At 42.8% G+C, this 14445-nt stretch overlaps 2 protein-coding genes and 1 long non-coding RNA gene across 4 annotated transcripts in view; 2 read left to right on the top strand and 1 right to left on the bottom strand.

Moving 5' to 3' along the window:
• The window catches only part of LOC309656113 (uncharacterized protein), a 761916-nt gene that overhangs the window by 349756 nt on the left and 397715 nt on the right, over positions 1-14445 (top strand). The gene's annotated exons all lie outside the window — the stretch shown is intronic.
• The window catches only part of LOC309656107 (tigger transposable element-derived protein 1-like), a 200349-nt gene that overhangs the window by 34726 nt on the left and 151178 nt on the right, over positions 1-14445 (top strand). The window lies entirely within an intron of this gene.
• LOC309656175 lies at positions 2163-12007 on the bottom strand. The gene is made up of 2 exons (XR_014261205.1): positions 7005-12007; positions 2163-6840 (listed from the first exon to the last, which is right to left on the bottom strand). It is a non-coding gene; the product is annotated as an uncharacterized lncRNA (long non-coding RNA).

Below are 14445 nucleotides of genomic sequence, written 5' to 3' on the forward strand. Positions count from 1 at the left end.
GTCCTTGCACTCATGATGCATAGAGTTTAGTGGAGAGGAGAGACAGTAATGACATATTTTCACTTAAGTAAAATTACAACTGTTATGAGTGCACAGATGACTGGGGGCCCAAAGGAGAGGTACTGGTGCTTTGGGAAGGTGTGATGCTGGGTGGAGCCTGGGGCCCAGGGCCAGGGAAGGCTGGCCCAAGGAAGTGATGACTGAGTTGAATCTGAAGGTTGGAGAAAAAGTGCTGTCCAGGAAGAGGGAACTGCACGTGCAAAAGCCCTGTGGCAGAATGGAGTGGGCTTGTTTGGGGAACCACCATCAGGCCCTATGGTTGGAGTGCAGAAAGCAAGGGGACTCATGGTACACAGTGAGGCCAGACTGGAGAGGCAGGAGCAACCAGGACACTCGGTGCCTTTGGCAGTTGGATACCTGGCTGAGGAATTGGCTATTTTTTCCCTAAAATGGGAAATCATTGAAGGACTTTAAGAAGGATGTGTGTGTGAGACAGAGAGAGAGAGACAATTAGTCTTTTGTATTTTTAAGTGAGGATTTGGTAGATTATCAAGGTTCCTCCATCCTAGTGGACAAATGGTTAAAAATAGTCAGGGAGAGGACTATTAAAATAGTCATAATTATAAAAGGTAGCTCATAGCCTTAGTGCTTTCCTTCTTCTGTCTGCAGATGAACTAAATTCCTGTGGCCTTAATAAGGGCAGAAAAATGGGGAATACAACTGTGGCCAAATAGCTTTTTGAGGACTCCTCCTAGAATTGGTACTCAAGAAAGAATATAAAGCTGAGAAGCCACTGTAGTCGAAGCAGTCTTCTAGGCTCTGTAGGAGGAGAAAAAGGAAACATGAATGTTCTTCCCCTTCAGGCACCTTTGATGTTTAATGAGGGGTATGCAAATAAAAAAGGCATGGGGCCGACCCATAAACAAGTTCAACAAGAACTGCTTCTTAGAGATACCCAGGCCCACGTTAATGTACAACCTTCTCAAGAGCAAGGTCCGCATTTGAGTCATTCATGTTCCTCCCACAGAAGTTAGCCAAGTGCCTTGCCCAAGAGATGTGCCAAACGAATAAAGCTGAGCCTGATCGCCTAAGGAGAGAAGAACCATTAGTCAACACGCACACAAGTCAGGCCTCTAGTGACACTTCCGTTAGCAAAAAGTACTTCTAAAAGAATGTAAGCTCCATGAGGACAGAGTTTTGTGCCTGTTCTTTGGTTGTTCACTGCTGTGTCCCCAGTGCCTAGAATATTGTCACTCAATATTTATTGAATAAATGGATTTATTGGCTTTAGTGAGAACCTCTGGAATGATCAGATGACTTAGTGAGGAACTGGGTAAGTAAAGGAATGGTCCCTCCATATGATGGGATATTATTCAGCATCTACAGAGTATGTCACAGAAGAGGGCTTACTGACTAGTGAGGGTAGTGAAAGCACAGGCTTTGGAGGCCAACTGCTACTCACTAGCTGTGTGTCCTTGGGAGGGTTATTTAACCTCTCTGTAATGCAGTTTCCTCAACTGTAAAATGGGTATAATAACAGTATATACCTCAGAATACTTACGAGAATTAATGAGTTAATACATGAGTTAATATATATAAAGTATGTAGGGCAGTGCTTGATACATAGTAAACACTCAATGAGTATTAGTTTAAGTGCTTTACATGTATTGACTCTTTTAATCCTCACAACAACCCTATGAAGTAGGCACTGTTATGATTCCCACTTTATAGTAAGTGATGTGTAATAGTAATTTTTCTGAATGTGATGGGGAGAAATTGGAAAGTTTTGTGGAGAGGAATGACATGATCTAATTTATATTTTAATAAGATCAAGATATCAACTGTGTTGAAAACAGACCGAGGAGGGCGGAAGGGGGCAAGGTCAGAACCAGGAAGACCACTTAGGAAACTAGAACAAGAATCCAGGTGAGATGTAATGTTGACTTGCATCAGGGTGGTGGCAATGGGGGTGGTAGAAAACCGTCTGATTCAGGACAGCTTTTGAAGATAGGATTCAAAGGATTTGCTGATTGGATAGACAGGAGGCATGAAAGAGATGAGTAATGGATGACTGAACAGTTTTGGATCCAATCAACTGGAAGGATGGAATTGCCATCTACTGAACAAGGAAAGACAGCAGGAAAGTAGGGTTGGAATGGATTGTTTGAGATGCCTGTTTGTCACCCAAGCTGAGATGATAAGTAGGCAGGTGGAAATACAAGTCTGGACATCAAGGGAGAGTTCTGGGCTGCAGGTTGGAGTGTGGGAGTCATCAGCCTACAGATGATATTAAAAGCCATGTGACTGGATAATATCATCAAGTAAATAAGTAGAGATGGAAAGGATAAGTCCAAGTATTGATCCCAATCAATAGAGGCTGGGGAGATGAAAAGGAACCAGTAAAGATACTAAGGCCGGTCAGTGAGGCTGGAGGAAAACCAGGAACATGTCAGATCCTGGTACCTAACTAAAGAAAAGACTTCAAGTTTTTTCCGTGCTCTTACATTTAATCTTGGAAACACCCTTATCACTTGCTCCTATGTCCATGTCAGTGATGCCACAGGTGAAGGAACTAATGCTCACAGAAGTTGGTCCCGAGATGCAGTTTGTAGGAGAAATCAGCATGGCGACTAAGCCCTCCGACTCTGTGCCCAGTGTTCTTTCACTGCCTTGGTGGGAAGAGGGAGACCTGCCATGTCTATTTTGTTCAGTTATTCCCCTCCCACCAAAATGATCTGTTTTCAACTAGTCATTCAACTTGTCTGCCTCAGTACAAAAACCTATTTGATATTCAGGTGAGAGTGCTGTAAAAGAAGACCAAAAAGGAAATAGGTTAGGCAGCTCCCTTGTCAATAGCTGAAGGAGATGATAAAATTAATGTAACCTGCTTAGGGGTTTCAGTTTGTAAGTGCCTGGTCTCATGATAGTTGATAGGGGAATGATTTTGAGCCTGAGTTCCAAGCAACAGAGGATCAGTTGTATAGAAGGGTGTGTGTGTGTGTGTGTGTGTGTGTGTGTGTGTGTGTGTGTGTGTGTGTGTACATGTGAGAGAGAGAGACAGAGACAGAGACAGAGAGACAGAGATATGAGCAAAATCACTTGCCGATCTGATTAGCCCTTTGGCTCTGTGAACTGACCTTGAGATGCCTGGACCCTGGTACGCCTTCAGGACTCTGCAGGGATAATTCTGAGGTCAGGCAGATGAGCGGTGAATGAGATGACCCCACTAGGGAGGAAGAGTGCAGGGGCAATGGTACATCCCTGCTTGTTCCCTGATCCTCACAGAGAGGAGGGTGCCATGGGAGAAGCCATTCAGAAGTCTAAATATGCTTTGCCTACTCCATCTTCTCACCTCACCTTCCTCTACCCATCAATGGCATGAACTTGGAGCTGTGAAACAGAGTTGGACAAGACTGTGAGAAAGTCCCTGGGGTGGCACTGAAATATCTGTAAGAGCTGTGGTGCTCAAAGGATGACCAGGAAAAACTTCAGACTGGAATGGAGCAGAAGATAGATTGGTTGAAACTAACCAAGTGGTGAACTGGGAGAGGAAAGAATCAGGTGAGGAGTGTCCAGAATCTATGGGAGGCAGGCTGTGAGGCAAGGCAACTCAGAAATAGTCCTCAACACAACAGTCGAATGGAGGCAGGAATCTGTGGTGTCACCACCAGAGGCCTCTCTGGTTGTTAACAAACCCAGTCCAGCTGAGATGGTTCCCTTGAAATGACCTGGGAGGGGAACACAAGACTATTTAAGATGGTGTTGTTTCCATAGACAGTAAACATTTTTTAAAAGATTATGACTTTATATTTTTAGAGCAGTATTAGGTTTAGTTTTAGAGCAGCAAAACTAAAGAGGTAGGTACAGAGATTTCCCATATACCCCCGTCCCAACACATACATAACCTCCGCCATTATCAACATCCCCCATCAGAGTGGTACGTTTGTTACAATTGATGAACCTGCATGGACACATCATAATCACCCAAAGTTCATAGTTTACATTACAATGTCATTATACATTTGTCCAAACCCACAGAATGTACAACACCAAGAGTGAATTGTAATGTAAACTGTGGAATTGGGTAAGTATTTTTAATCCTGTAAGGATTTATAAATACGTGTAGAAACGTTTAAGAGAATCACCAGACTCATAATATTTGTGTTAATTTGTACACGTTTGGTATTTTAAGTCTTTGCAATAGTTAAGGGAAATTGACCTATTAGAGTAATGATCACCCTTTTGATACCAGTTTAAAATACCAATCAAGAAATTGATTTAGGGACTTCCCTGGCGGTACAGTAGAAGATTCTGTGCTTTCACTGCAGGCGACACCAGTTCAATCCCTGGTCTGGGGACTATGATCCCGCATGCCGTGCAGTGTGGCCAAAAAAAAAAAAAAAGGATTTAGTATTGTGATTTTAAATGAAAAGATATTCAAGAATTACAATCAATCAATATTGGAATACAGGACTTCCCTGGTGGCTCAGTGGTTAAGAATCTGCCTGCCAATGCAGGGGACATGGTTTCGATCCCTGGTCCGGGAAGATCCCACATGCCACGGAACAACTAAGCCCATGTGCTGCAACTACTGAGCCTGCGTGCCACAACTACTGAGCCCGCGCTCCGCAACAAGAGAAGCCACCGCAATGAGAAGCCCATACACCACAATGAAGAGTAGCCCCCGCTTGCCACAACTAGAGGAAGCCCGCATGCAGCAACAAAGACCCAACGCAGCCAAAAATAAATAATTAATTTTTTAAAAATTGGAATACTTGAGAGAATCTAAGATTTGTCACATTTTAAAGTTTAATTTATTGGATCTATAAGAGGCTTTTTTTAGTCAGTTGACATACTTATGAGTGATTAAATATATTAAATATATAAACATGATTTAAAATGTTTGAGTTTCATAAACTAAATTTGTGAATGGAATCAAACATTGATTAAAAGCTCCCTTAAAAGTGATTAACATTTGCTAAATAAAGAGGAATAATCTCTCTACATTGAACTTAAAAGTTTAAGGAAGACCTAGATTTTTATGTTTGTAACTTTAACAGATTGAGGATTAAGTTTTACAACTCAAAGTAGCTTTCTACATAATCATTTTTGTGCAGATATGTGTCCTTGATATGGCCAGAAAGCCCCGATACTCTATCAAGGGCTGTGGCAGCTCCTAGGCGTCTTGTCCCTCTGTGTGTTCAGTGGCTCCTACTTCCAGGTGGCTTGGAGGACCTTATCCTCTTGGAGGACAGCTCTTGGAGGCCCCCATGGGGGAAGAGGAGATCCTTGGTGTCTGGGAGCTAAGGAGGCAGAGGCAGCTGGACTCTCTCTTTGTTCAAAGGCAAGTTGATCGTGTGCCCAGGAGATTGGGTAAAGAACTGGGAGGAAGCAAAATGCGAGAATAGAGTAAGAGGAAACTCTGGAAACCAACAGAGGAACCAAAGATGGTGGAAGCTGTGAGCACGCCTTCAGGAGAGGATTGCTACTTTAGCATGAAACCAGTGTGGTTATTGTCTCATTGTACAGGTGAGGAAACTGAGATGCAGAGAGCTTACATGTCTTGCCAAGATCTCATGGCTAGTCAGAGGTGGAGATGTGACTGGGGATTGTATCCTCTAACAACTCCTGGTTCAGGATTCTTTTTAGAGCATTTCTTTGTATCAAATGCAGGGCAAATGGCTTTGATGGTGAGGATGAAGGCAGAGCATGGGTTGGTGGTTCAGGTTTTATGATTTGGCTGGTGGGGCACTGCCTGACTTCCAAAGCTTTGGATGGAAGTTGATTAACTTTTAAATACTACTCACCTCCTTGCTGCAGACGTTTGCATCTCTCCTGGATTCTGGGCTTGAATCCTGGGCCTTTCAGAGCAACCTTCTTCTAAGGGGAGTGTCGTCAGGACTAAGTCTCTTATTCTGGTGGAAGTCTTGGGAGGAACACACCTTTGAGGCAAAATCCCAACATGGCAGCATTCAGCTGGGATAGGTCAGGATGGGAGTAGAAGGAAGAGTGGTCGGGGGGCAATTGCAGCTGGGGGAGTGGGCCTAGTGAGGCAAGAGAGATGAGTCAGTGCATCCTGGAAAATGGAAATACCCTGAATAAGGGGAATATAGAAGATCTGATTTAACAAGGCTGCCCCTAAAGAAACGAGGAGAGGCACAAAGGAGGTGTTCTTGAATTTCAAGCTCCAGCCAGCTCTCGTGGTACGGAGCTTTAGAGAGATTGTCCTGAGGTGGGCTGAAGGAGCTCTGAGTTAGTGGACATCTCTAGGGAGGAAGGGCAGTGATGCCATCAGGGATCGGGTAAAGTACAAGGACTCCCTCATTTTGCACGTTCTTCCCATGGCCCTGACCACACCTTGTGTGTGTAATAGCAGGCTTTACATCTGGGCAGGTTTGCGCAACTATTGCAATAACCTCTCACACTAACTCCTTTAGGGAGACAGAACTGGTAGCAGTATCCCCATCTTATGACTGAGGAATCTAAAGCCCCAAAGGATGAAAACATATGTAATATAAAAAAAACCAGGAAGTGGCAGGGCCTGATTTCTGAACTAGGATCCACTTTTCCCCCCTTCTTGTGTTCTTTCTCTTTTCCTTCTCTCTTTTACTTTAAAGGCTTTATTTTTAAAAAAATTTTTATGGAGGCAATATATGATCCCTGTTAAATGTTATTAAATATATTAAGATAGAATAAAATACAGATAAATAAAATTTAAAAAGAAGAAAAAGCTTATAATTCTACTACTTAGAGATTATTACAGTTAACACCTTGATGTATGTCATCTTAGATCCTTTTCTATGCATACAATAGAAATAATTATAAATATGGTCTTTTTTTCTATTTTCTTTTTTGTGTGTTTTTAGTATATGTCTTATTTTTTTCTTTTTTCTTTTTTTTTTACAGTAGGTCTTTGTTGGTTATCTATTTTAAATATAGCAGTGTGTACATGTCAATCCCAAACTCCCAATCTATCCCTCCCCCCAACCCTTCCCCCTGGTAACCATACGTTCATTCTCTTAGTCTGTGAGTCTGTTTCTGTTTCGTAAATAAGTTCATTTGTGTCATTTTTTTAAGATTCTGCATATAAGTGATATCATATGATATTTGTCTTTCTCTGTCTGACTTACTTCACTTAGTATGATAATCTCCAGGTCTATCGATGTTGCTGCAAATGGCATTATTTCATTCTTTTTAATGGCTGAGTAATATTCCATTGTATATATGTACCACATCTTTTTTATTCATTCCTCTGTACTACTCAACTTTTAGAACATGTTTTTCTTTCTTTTTTCCCACTCATCCAAAGAGGAAAAAAAAAAGGACCCTTTAGACTACATTCTTTAAACTTTTTTTTTAAGCCAAAGTAATACATATACATAGTTGAAAAAGTCAGAGTATTGATAGTATACTATAAGCCTTACATCAAGAAATACTTGCCATGCTCACTGTACCCCACACTTGCTTTCACCCCAAAGAGGCAACCACTTCTAAATATTAAAACTTTCTAAATTACATGCTTATACTACTATTCATTGATTTTTCAGGTTTAGATATTATGCATTGACTTTCTGCTGTGTAAGAGGAGGGTTTGGTTTCTCACGTTTATATTCCCCATTTCTCTCATTCCCTTCCTTTCTCTAAATATGGTTATAACACTGTTCGTGATGTGGATTAAATCAATATTTAGTGATCACATTTCTACAAGCATGTAAATATCATTAAAGCAGAGCCATATAGGGTACCAGGATTATTCTTCCTTTCTTATTTAACTCTTTACTCCTGGAGTTATTTGATTTATTTTTGTTTTAATTTGCTTCGTTGCTTAGTTTTGTATACAGAGCTCTCTTACAGATCTGTAAATCTCATCTTGATCTATACACAAACAATATGGTTAGTTTTTTTCCTGAGAGAAAGCCTCATAGAGGCTCTTGTCCCCCTTCCCCTATCAGGACTGGTGTTTCTCCAGGGCTACTGCATGTTTTCCTCATTGTCATCCTGGAATTTCCTTCCACCTCTCTCCTGAGTTGGATCCCCTGAATTCTGGCTCTTATGTCTTCTTATATCTTCGTTTACTCTCCTAGTTTTGTTGTATGTATCATGTAGTTGTGGCCTGAGACCACCTATGGGCTTTTTACTCTACTGTGTATAAACCACACTCTTTAAATGGGGGATGAAATAAATGTTGGTTTTGTTTTCAGATCAATATAAACCAAGAAAAAGAATTCATCCCATGTGGGGTCCAGCAAGTCTCATTTTGCTTAATAGACCCAGAATGATGGTCAAATTTGGTTTTTTTTTCTAGATTCGGTAAGCTTTTTACACTTAAAAACTTTATCTGATTTACACTGACCTTAATCACAGGACAATAGAAAAGAGAAGAAAAAAAACTTTATCTGAAAATTCAAGCTATGACTATTGAAGAAAACAACAGCCCAAAGTTTGCTCCTTTTAAAGAAAAGGACAACTTGAACGCAGAATCTTCAGCCCACCCACAGGTGTGCCCTGGAGACACAAGCAGGTGATGTGCAAATTGTCACATGTCCGTGGCTCAGCCTGGCTCCTTCTCAGGCCTCTGCCCTGCGCGTGGCCTGTGGGCTCTCAGATGTGGCTCCGTACTTTGTTTGCTACATTTTCTTCTGTACAAAGTGCAAGCCTTGAACAGGCAGGTGCTGGGGACTTTGTGGTGGCCTCTGAAGTTGTTTCTAAGAAGGCAGTGACTCATCACAGGAAACCCTGTTTGTTTTCTCTCTGACCTTCCCTCAGCTTCCTGCCTCACCCATCTGTGCGTGAGTTCTCACATTCCTCACCAACAGACAGCAGCTTACCTCTGACTTTAGTCAACAGAACTGGAGATGGTTCTGGGAGTGACAATGGGACACCTCTTCCTAGAGCGATGCCTATGAGGGCAGCAGGCCTTTACTCAATACCTTGGCGTCTCCCCTCTGAGATGTGTGTCAATTTCTGTTCCATGACTCCTGCAGAATCCTTTTTCCCATGTCCCTAACCAGAATGAATTATCACGTTATACAAGCGGTAGATTTGCTCTCTTAGCCTTTGCTCTAATCAGAGACTGCTTTGCACACCTCTTTTTCTAGAAAAATACATCACTATACATTTATTAATAGGTGCTCAGTTGTTTCTGATTGATGTGAGCTAAATTGAAGACATGTTTGTGGTTGTCCACGCGCAGTGCTTCAGACATAGAAGGTCTTCGGTGGATAGACGTTGAAATGAATCAGACAACTCGTGTAGAGTAGATTCCTACACGTTTAGAGTTAGAAGGGACCTTAAAGCTTATCCAGTCTTGCTTTTCCATTTACAGACAAGGATCCTGAGGCCCAAAGAAAATACTTTCTCATGGTCACCCAGCCAGGTCCTGGTCCTTTGAAGGCTGACCATGCCTGGCTCTGCACTGCTCTCTAGCTGGGCTCCAGTCCCCACTTCCATCTGAATCCCTTCATCGCTCTCTGCACCTCAGGGTGGAACCCTCAAGCTGGCTAAGCCGCCTTGCAAGGTCTCACCCTTCCTCTGTCACTGGTTTCCCCAAAGTCCCTCCCCGGTCCCAGGCTCCTCTCCAGACTGCAGGCAAACTTAGACCATTGACTTTGGTTTCCTTTGGCTGAGAATCCATGACTTCCCCCAAAGACTGTGTTTCAGAGCAATTCTTCAAAACTTGAATAGCAAAATACTCACTAAAGGAAATTTGATGAAGACACAAACAAGTGGTTTTTTTCACATTTTTGGTGTTTTCTTTGGACATTTCCCTACTATACTTCCTTTCCAAGGACTAGGTTGCTTATTTGATTTATTACAGTCATAATCTTACTCATTCAGTTTTGTATCCTGCTGTTTTCCACTTGTGCTCCTTTAGTGTAACTTTATGACAGAAGGATTGGGAACAAATACTGGTCTGCTTTTTAAAGAAATCTGTTAGAACACCACATCACCTAGTTAGAAAAATAGATTGCTCTGCTTTTTGGTGGGGCAAACGACAATGTGCGCATCCAGAGCTGGTTTTGGGAGACAGGAGACATGCCACGTCTTCCGCCGCTGCCCCACATGGGGGAGTTGGGTTTGCAGTCTCTGTCACTGTCAGTGGGGCACTGTGCTTCCTGGTAGTCTGTGAACCAGAGCCCTGCTTCTACCATCACATCCACATTCAGTCCTGTATACTAGTCTCCACGGTGGTATCAGCTTGGCCCCAACCACCATGTTGACCTGTGTGCCATCTCTGATCTCTCATTTATTGTGAAGGAGTCTGTTGTAAAACTAGCTAGCCATAAGCCTGCACACCCTATAACTCTGTGAAAGCAGAAACCAAGTCTTTCTATACGTCTTTGGTGTTTCTCTATATCCCCAGCATGATGCCCAGCCTACAGATGACACCTTGTACATGTATGGTAAGCGAGTGAATGAATGAACAAATGTGAATAACTCTAATTGTGGATGCATTTGTGGTTGCCGAGTAGTCTTCTCTTTTTTTTTTTTCCTTTTTTAAAATTTTTATTGGAGTATAGTTGCTTTACGAATAGTCTTCCTTTATAGCAGTTCCAAATGCAAAATCATAACTGTGGTGGGAACATTCTCTTCGGAGCATTTCCCACCACAAGGGAAGAAACAAACCAAATAGGAAATGGAGAGTCAGGGTGGTCTGAGCATTATCTTAAGTAAAAACAATGTCCCTGATCTCTCAGGTCCCTTTCTCCTTACAGCCCCCAGACCTTGGATATTGCACAATCCTTTTTGTCATTTAAGAATCTTAAGTGGCTGATGTTTTTGTTCTCTCCTTAATTTTGAGGCAAAAAAGGTTTACTTTCCAAGATAATAGTCGCAATCTCCACTCTAAGGAAAGCCCAAATCATCATAAACTTCCCTTAACACCTCAGAATCTTAGTCCCAAAATAATCTTGCTTGAGATATAAAATTGCTTCTAAGTGGAGGATTACACAACTGTAAAAATAATTAAAACAATGATAGATAGAACAATATCAACCAATCTCAAAGTAATTTTTTTTTCAAAATAGTTTTGCTGCATGAAAGAAGTCAGACCAAGCATGAGTATATCCTGTATGCTTTCATTTACATAAAATTCTAGAAAATGCAAACTACTCTGTAGTGACAGGAAGTGTTGCCTGGTAGGTGGGGTGGGAAGCAGTGAGAAGCAGGGATTACAAAAGGCACCAGGAAACTTTGGGTCATGATGGATACGCTCCTTATTGTGAAGTTGGTGGTAGTTGCACAGCTTTATATGTGTGTCAAAGCTTGTCAGATTGTGCACTGTAAGTATGTGAAGTGTATTGGATGCCAGCTGTATACCAATAAAGCTGCTTTTGAAATTGTTTCTAGGAAATGGAGTCCTATACCCCAGGCTCTTTGTCCTACCTCACTTTCCAGCTTCTCCTACTAAAGGACGATCACACCCAATCTTGTGTCTGCGGTGCAACCAGTCCTTTGGTATGGTAGATCCTGAGCTTTCTTTACTTCTTCTGGAAGCAAAGAAAGTATTTTAACTGGGCCACCATTCCCTCTCAGTTAATTGCCAGATGCTCTTGAGCACTGTGGACAAGCTTGCCCTCTTTTCCTGTGCTTAACCATTTAGAGGATGCCCCCCTCATGGTTCCAGTGGCAGGTTTTTGAATAGACAGCCACCCATAGTGTAGCTGGCATTTGCATTACTGCCAGGCTGAGCCATGACTCACCAGCCCCAGTGATCACAATTCTTAGACCTTTGACATGTTTTCAGGATGCTTTTAAAAATACCCATTGCTTCCACACAGGAAAGGCTGAGACAGTGACCTGCCAGGGTTTGCCCAGTCCTCTCTCAGACATTTCTTTCATTGTTCTCCAAGGAGCTTTAGAGTCGCGTAGCTCTAGATCAGCAGTACGAAGCGCAGACAAATCCTCTTCTCCAGAAGTCAGCGTTATTCTAATGATGAAGTGAGAGAGTGGCATGGACATATATACACTACCAAATGTAATATAGATAGCTAGTGGGAAGCAACCGCAGAGCACAAGGAGATCAGCTCGGTGCTTTGTGACCACCTAGATGGGTGGGATAAGGAGGGTGGGAGGGAGACGCAAGAGGGAGGAGATATGCGGATATATGTATACTTATAGCTGATTCATTTTGTTATACAGCAGAAACTAACACAACATTGTAAAGCAATTATACTCCAATAAAGATGTTTAAAAAAAAAAAAACCTCTAAAACCTAAGGAAGAATCGGGAATGAGTCCCGGGAATATACAGATGATGCCTGTTCTCCCATCTTACAAGGTCTCCATGCTCTAAGGGGTGAGGTAAATAGCAAAGGCCATTAGAGCAGGGCTACTCCAACCTGTGCTGGCCTAGGAATCAGGTAAGAAATTGAGAGCAATGGTTTAGAAACTTTTATATCAAAATGCTAGGATAGTGTTAGGACTCCTGAATCTAATAACAAGAGAAGTTAGGCTTGTATTTTATATTCCTTTTACTTAAAATTCTTTTTTAGTAATTCATTTTTACTTTACAAATGGTTTGGTTCATAATGGAGTGGAAATTATAAAAAGAAACAATAAAGTGGCCCTTTATCACAGATCGTTTGAGAAGCGCTGAGCTCTTTTTCACAGCCTCTGAAGGGCGATTCTGGGCACCTTGCTTCCCACAGAGATGGCGGGTGACCTGTGGAGAGTTGGGGACAGAGCCAGGGAGGGGGGGAGGGCAAGGGGCCTCCCCTTTGCCTCTAGTTCCTTTTCCTTTTCTGACCCAAGAACACACACATCCCTAGGGAAGCGACACAGCAAGAGTAACCAGAGTAGAGACAAAATCGGAGGGGACTGCACTTAGAGGAGAGGCTGGGAATGGCAGGAGAAACTTGTGGTTATCACACACAACTCCTGACGTCGGCAAACGTCCTTCACAGTGGACCTCAGGGGCAGGTGGAGGAGGAGATGACAAATAAGGATTTGAGGGGAACCACAGCTGGAATGAAGCTGGAGTTGTGAGTCCCACTGAAGACAATCACCTACACAAAAGATGCTCATATAACCTCGGAGGAGGAGGGGAGAGGCTGGCAATCATTGCCCTGTGACACGTGAGAATACACTGCATATTCCTGCGGAGTCACTGACTGGAGGAACTGTCCCTCTAGGAAGCATAGAGGAGGGCTGAACATAAGACGGACTCATTATCTATCTTAAAATAGGGAGATCAAGAAGCTGAGAGGCATCGGGAAGGACCTATAACTGAAGTCTTTGCCACCGCATTTTAGAGCTGTCTCTGCTGTCCCAGCTCTATTTTTTTTTTTTTTTTATAAATGTAAGGGTTTATTCTAGACTATAAACCCTATTTTATTGATCTATATGTCACTTTTTTTTTTTTACATGGATCATCATAGCATCTTTATTTTTTATTTTTATTTTTTTTAACGTCTTTATTGGAGTAGAATTGCTTTACAATGGTGTGTTAGTTACTGCTTTATAACAAAGTGAATCACTTATACATATACATATATCTCCACACCTCTTCCCTCTTGAGTCTCCCTCCCTCCCACCCTCCCTATCCCACCCCTCTAGGTGGTCACAAAGCACCGAGCTGATCTCCCTGGTGTGAGGTGATATTCCGATTCCCAGGGGACATGGAAGAGCCTTCTGCCCTGCTTGCCTTTGAAGCAGTCAGCTGGCAGCCCCCTTGCTGTCCCATATTCCCGGGAGGTGGCAGCACAGGATGACACCTTCCTCTCGTTGCCTTTCTGAGGTGACTCAGTATGCCCTAGTTGCCATTGTTGACATTGAAGTACTTGACTGAGAGGAGAGAATCAGGTTGGGTGGGTTCAGGCTCTTTCATATGAGAAGAGCTTTTGTGTCTTGGCTGTGGGAAAGAAAGGAATACCCAGCCGTCTTGCTTTTTTGTGAAATTAGAGGGTGCTTTCGGCCTTACAAATTCTCCTGAAATATATCTTGGCTTTGACGGGTGATGGCGCACGCGTGCCTGAGTGTGGCTGGCATGGGGCATTATTTCTCGTCTGACGGGCTAGAGGTTCACGAAGGGTTGTAGTTAGACCCGGGGTCTCCTGTAGGTCGGAGCCACACCAGGAGGCACGGCCTGCAGCCTGGTGGGCTACAGTAAAGCAGGGCCAGGATCAAAAACGCAGTTACCTTTCCTCTTGGGCCAAACCCAAGTTAATGCCGATGTAGTCATAGTTGCCTGCTTTGGGGGATGCTTTGCAAAGTCTGGACCCAATTGCAAGGAGTTTTAAAGAGACTGACAAAGGAGGACAAGAGTAACATGAATGCCTTTCCCAGCTTATGCTTCAGAAACTCATAAGCCACATGGTACCTTCTGGGAATGAAGTGACTGACTCCCCTGACCCAGGAGACCCGGCTGTGGTTCTAGGTCTTTACCTCTCCCTGTTTTCCTGCCCTGAAATACCCAGAAACAGCCTGAAGTAAAATTCAACCCGTA

Source organism: Balaenoptera physalus, assembly GCF_965194825.1.
Source record: "Balaenoptera physalus genome assembly, chromosome: 2".
Taxonomy (NCBI): Eukaryota; Metazoa; Chordata; class Mammalia; order Artiodactyla; family Balaenopteridae; genus Balaenoptera; species Balaenoptera physalus.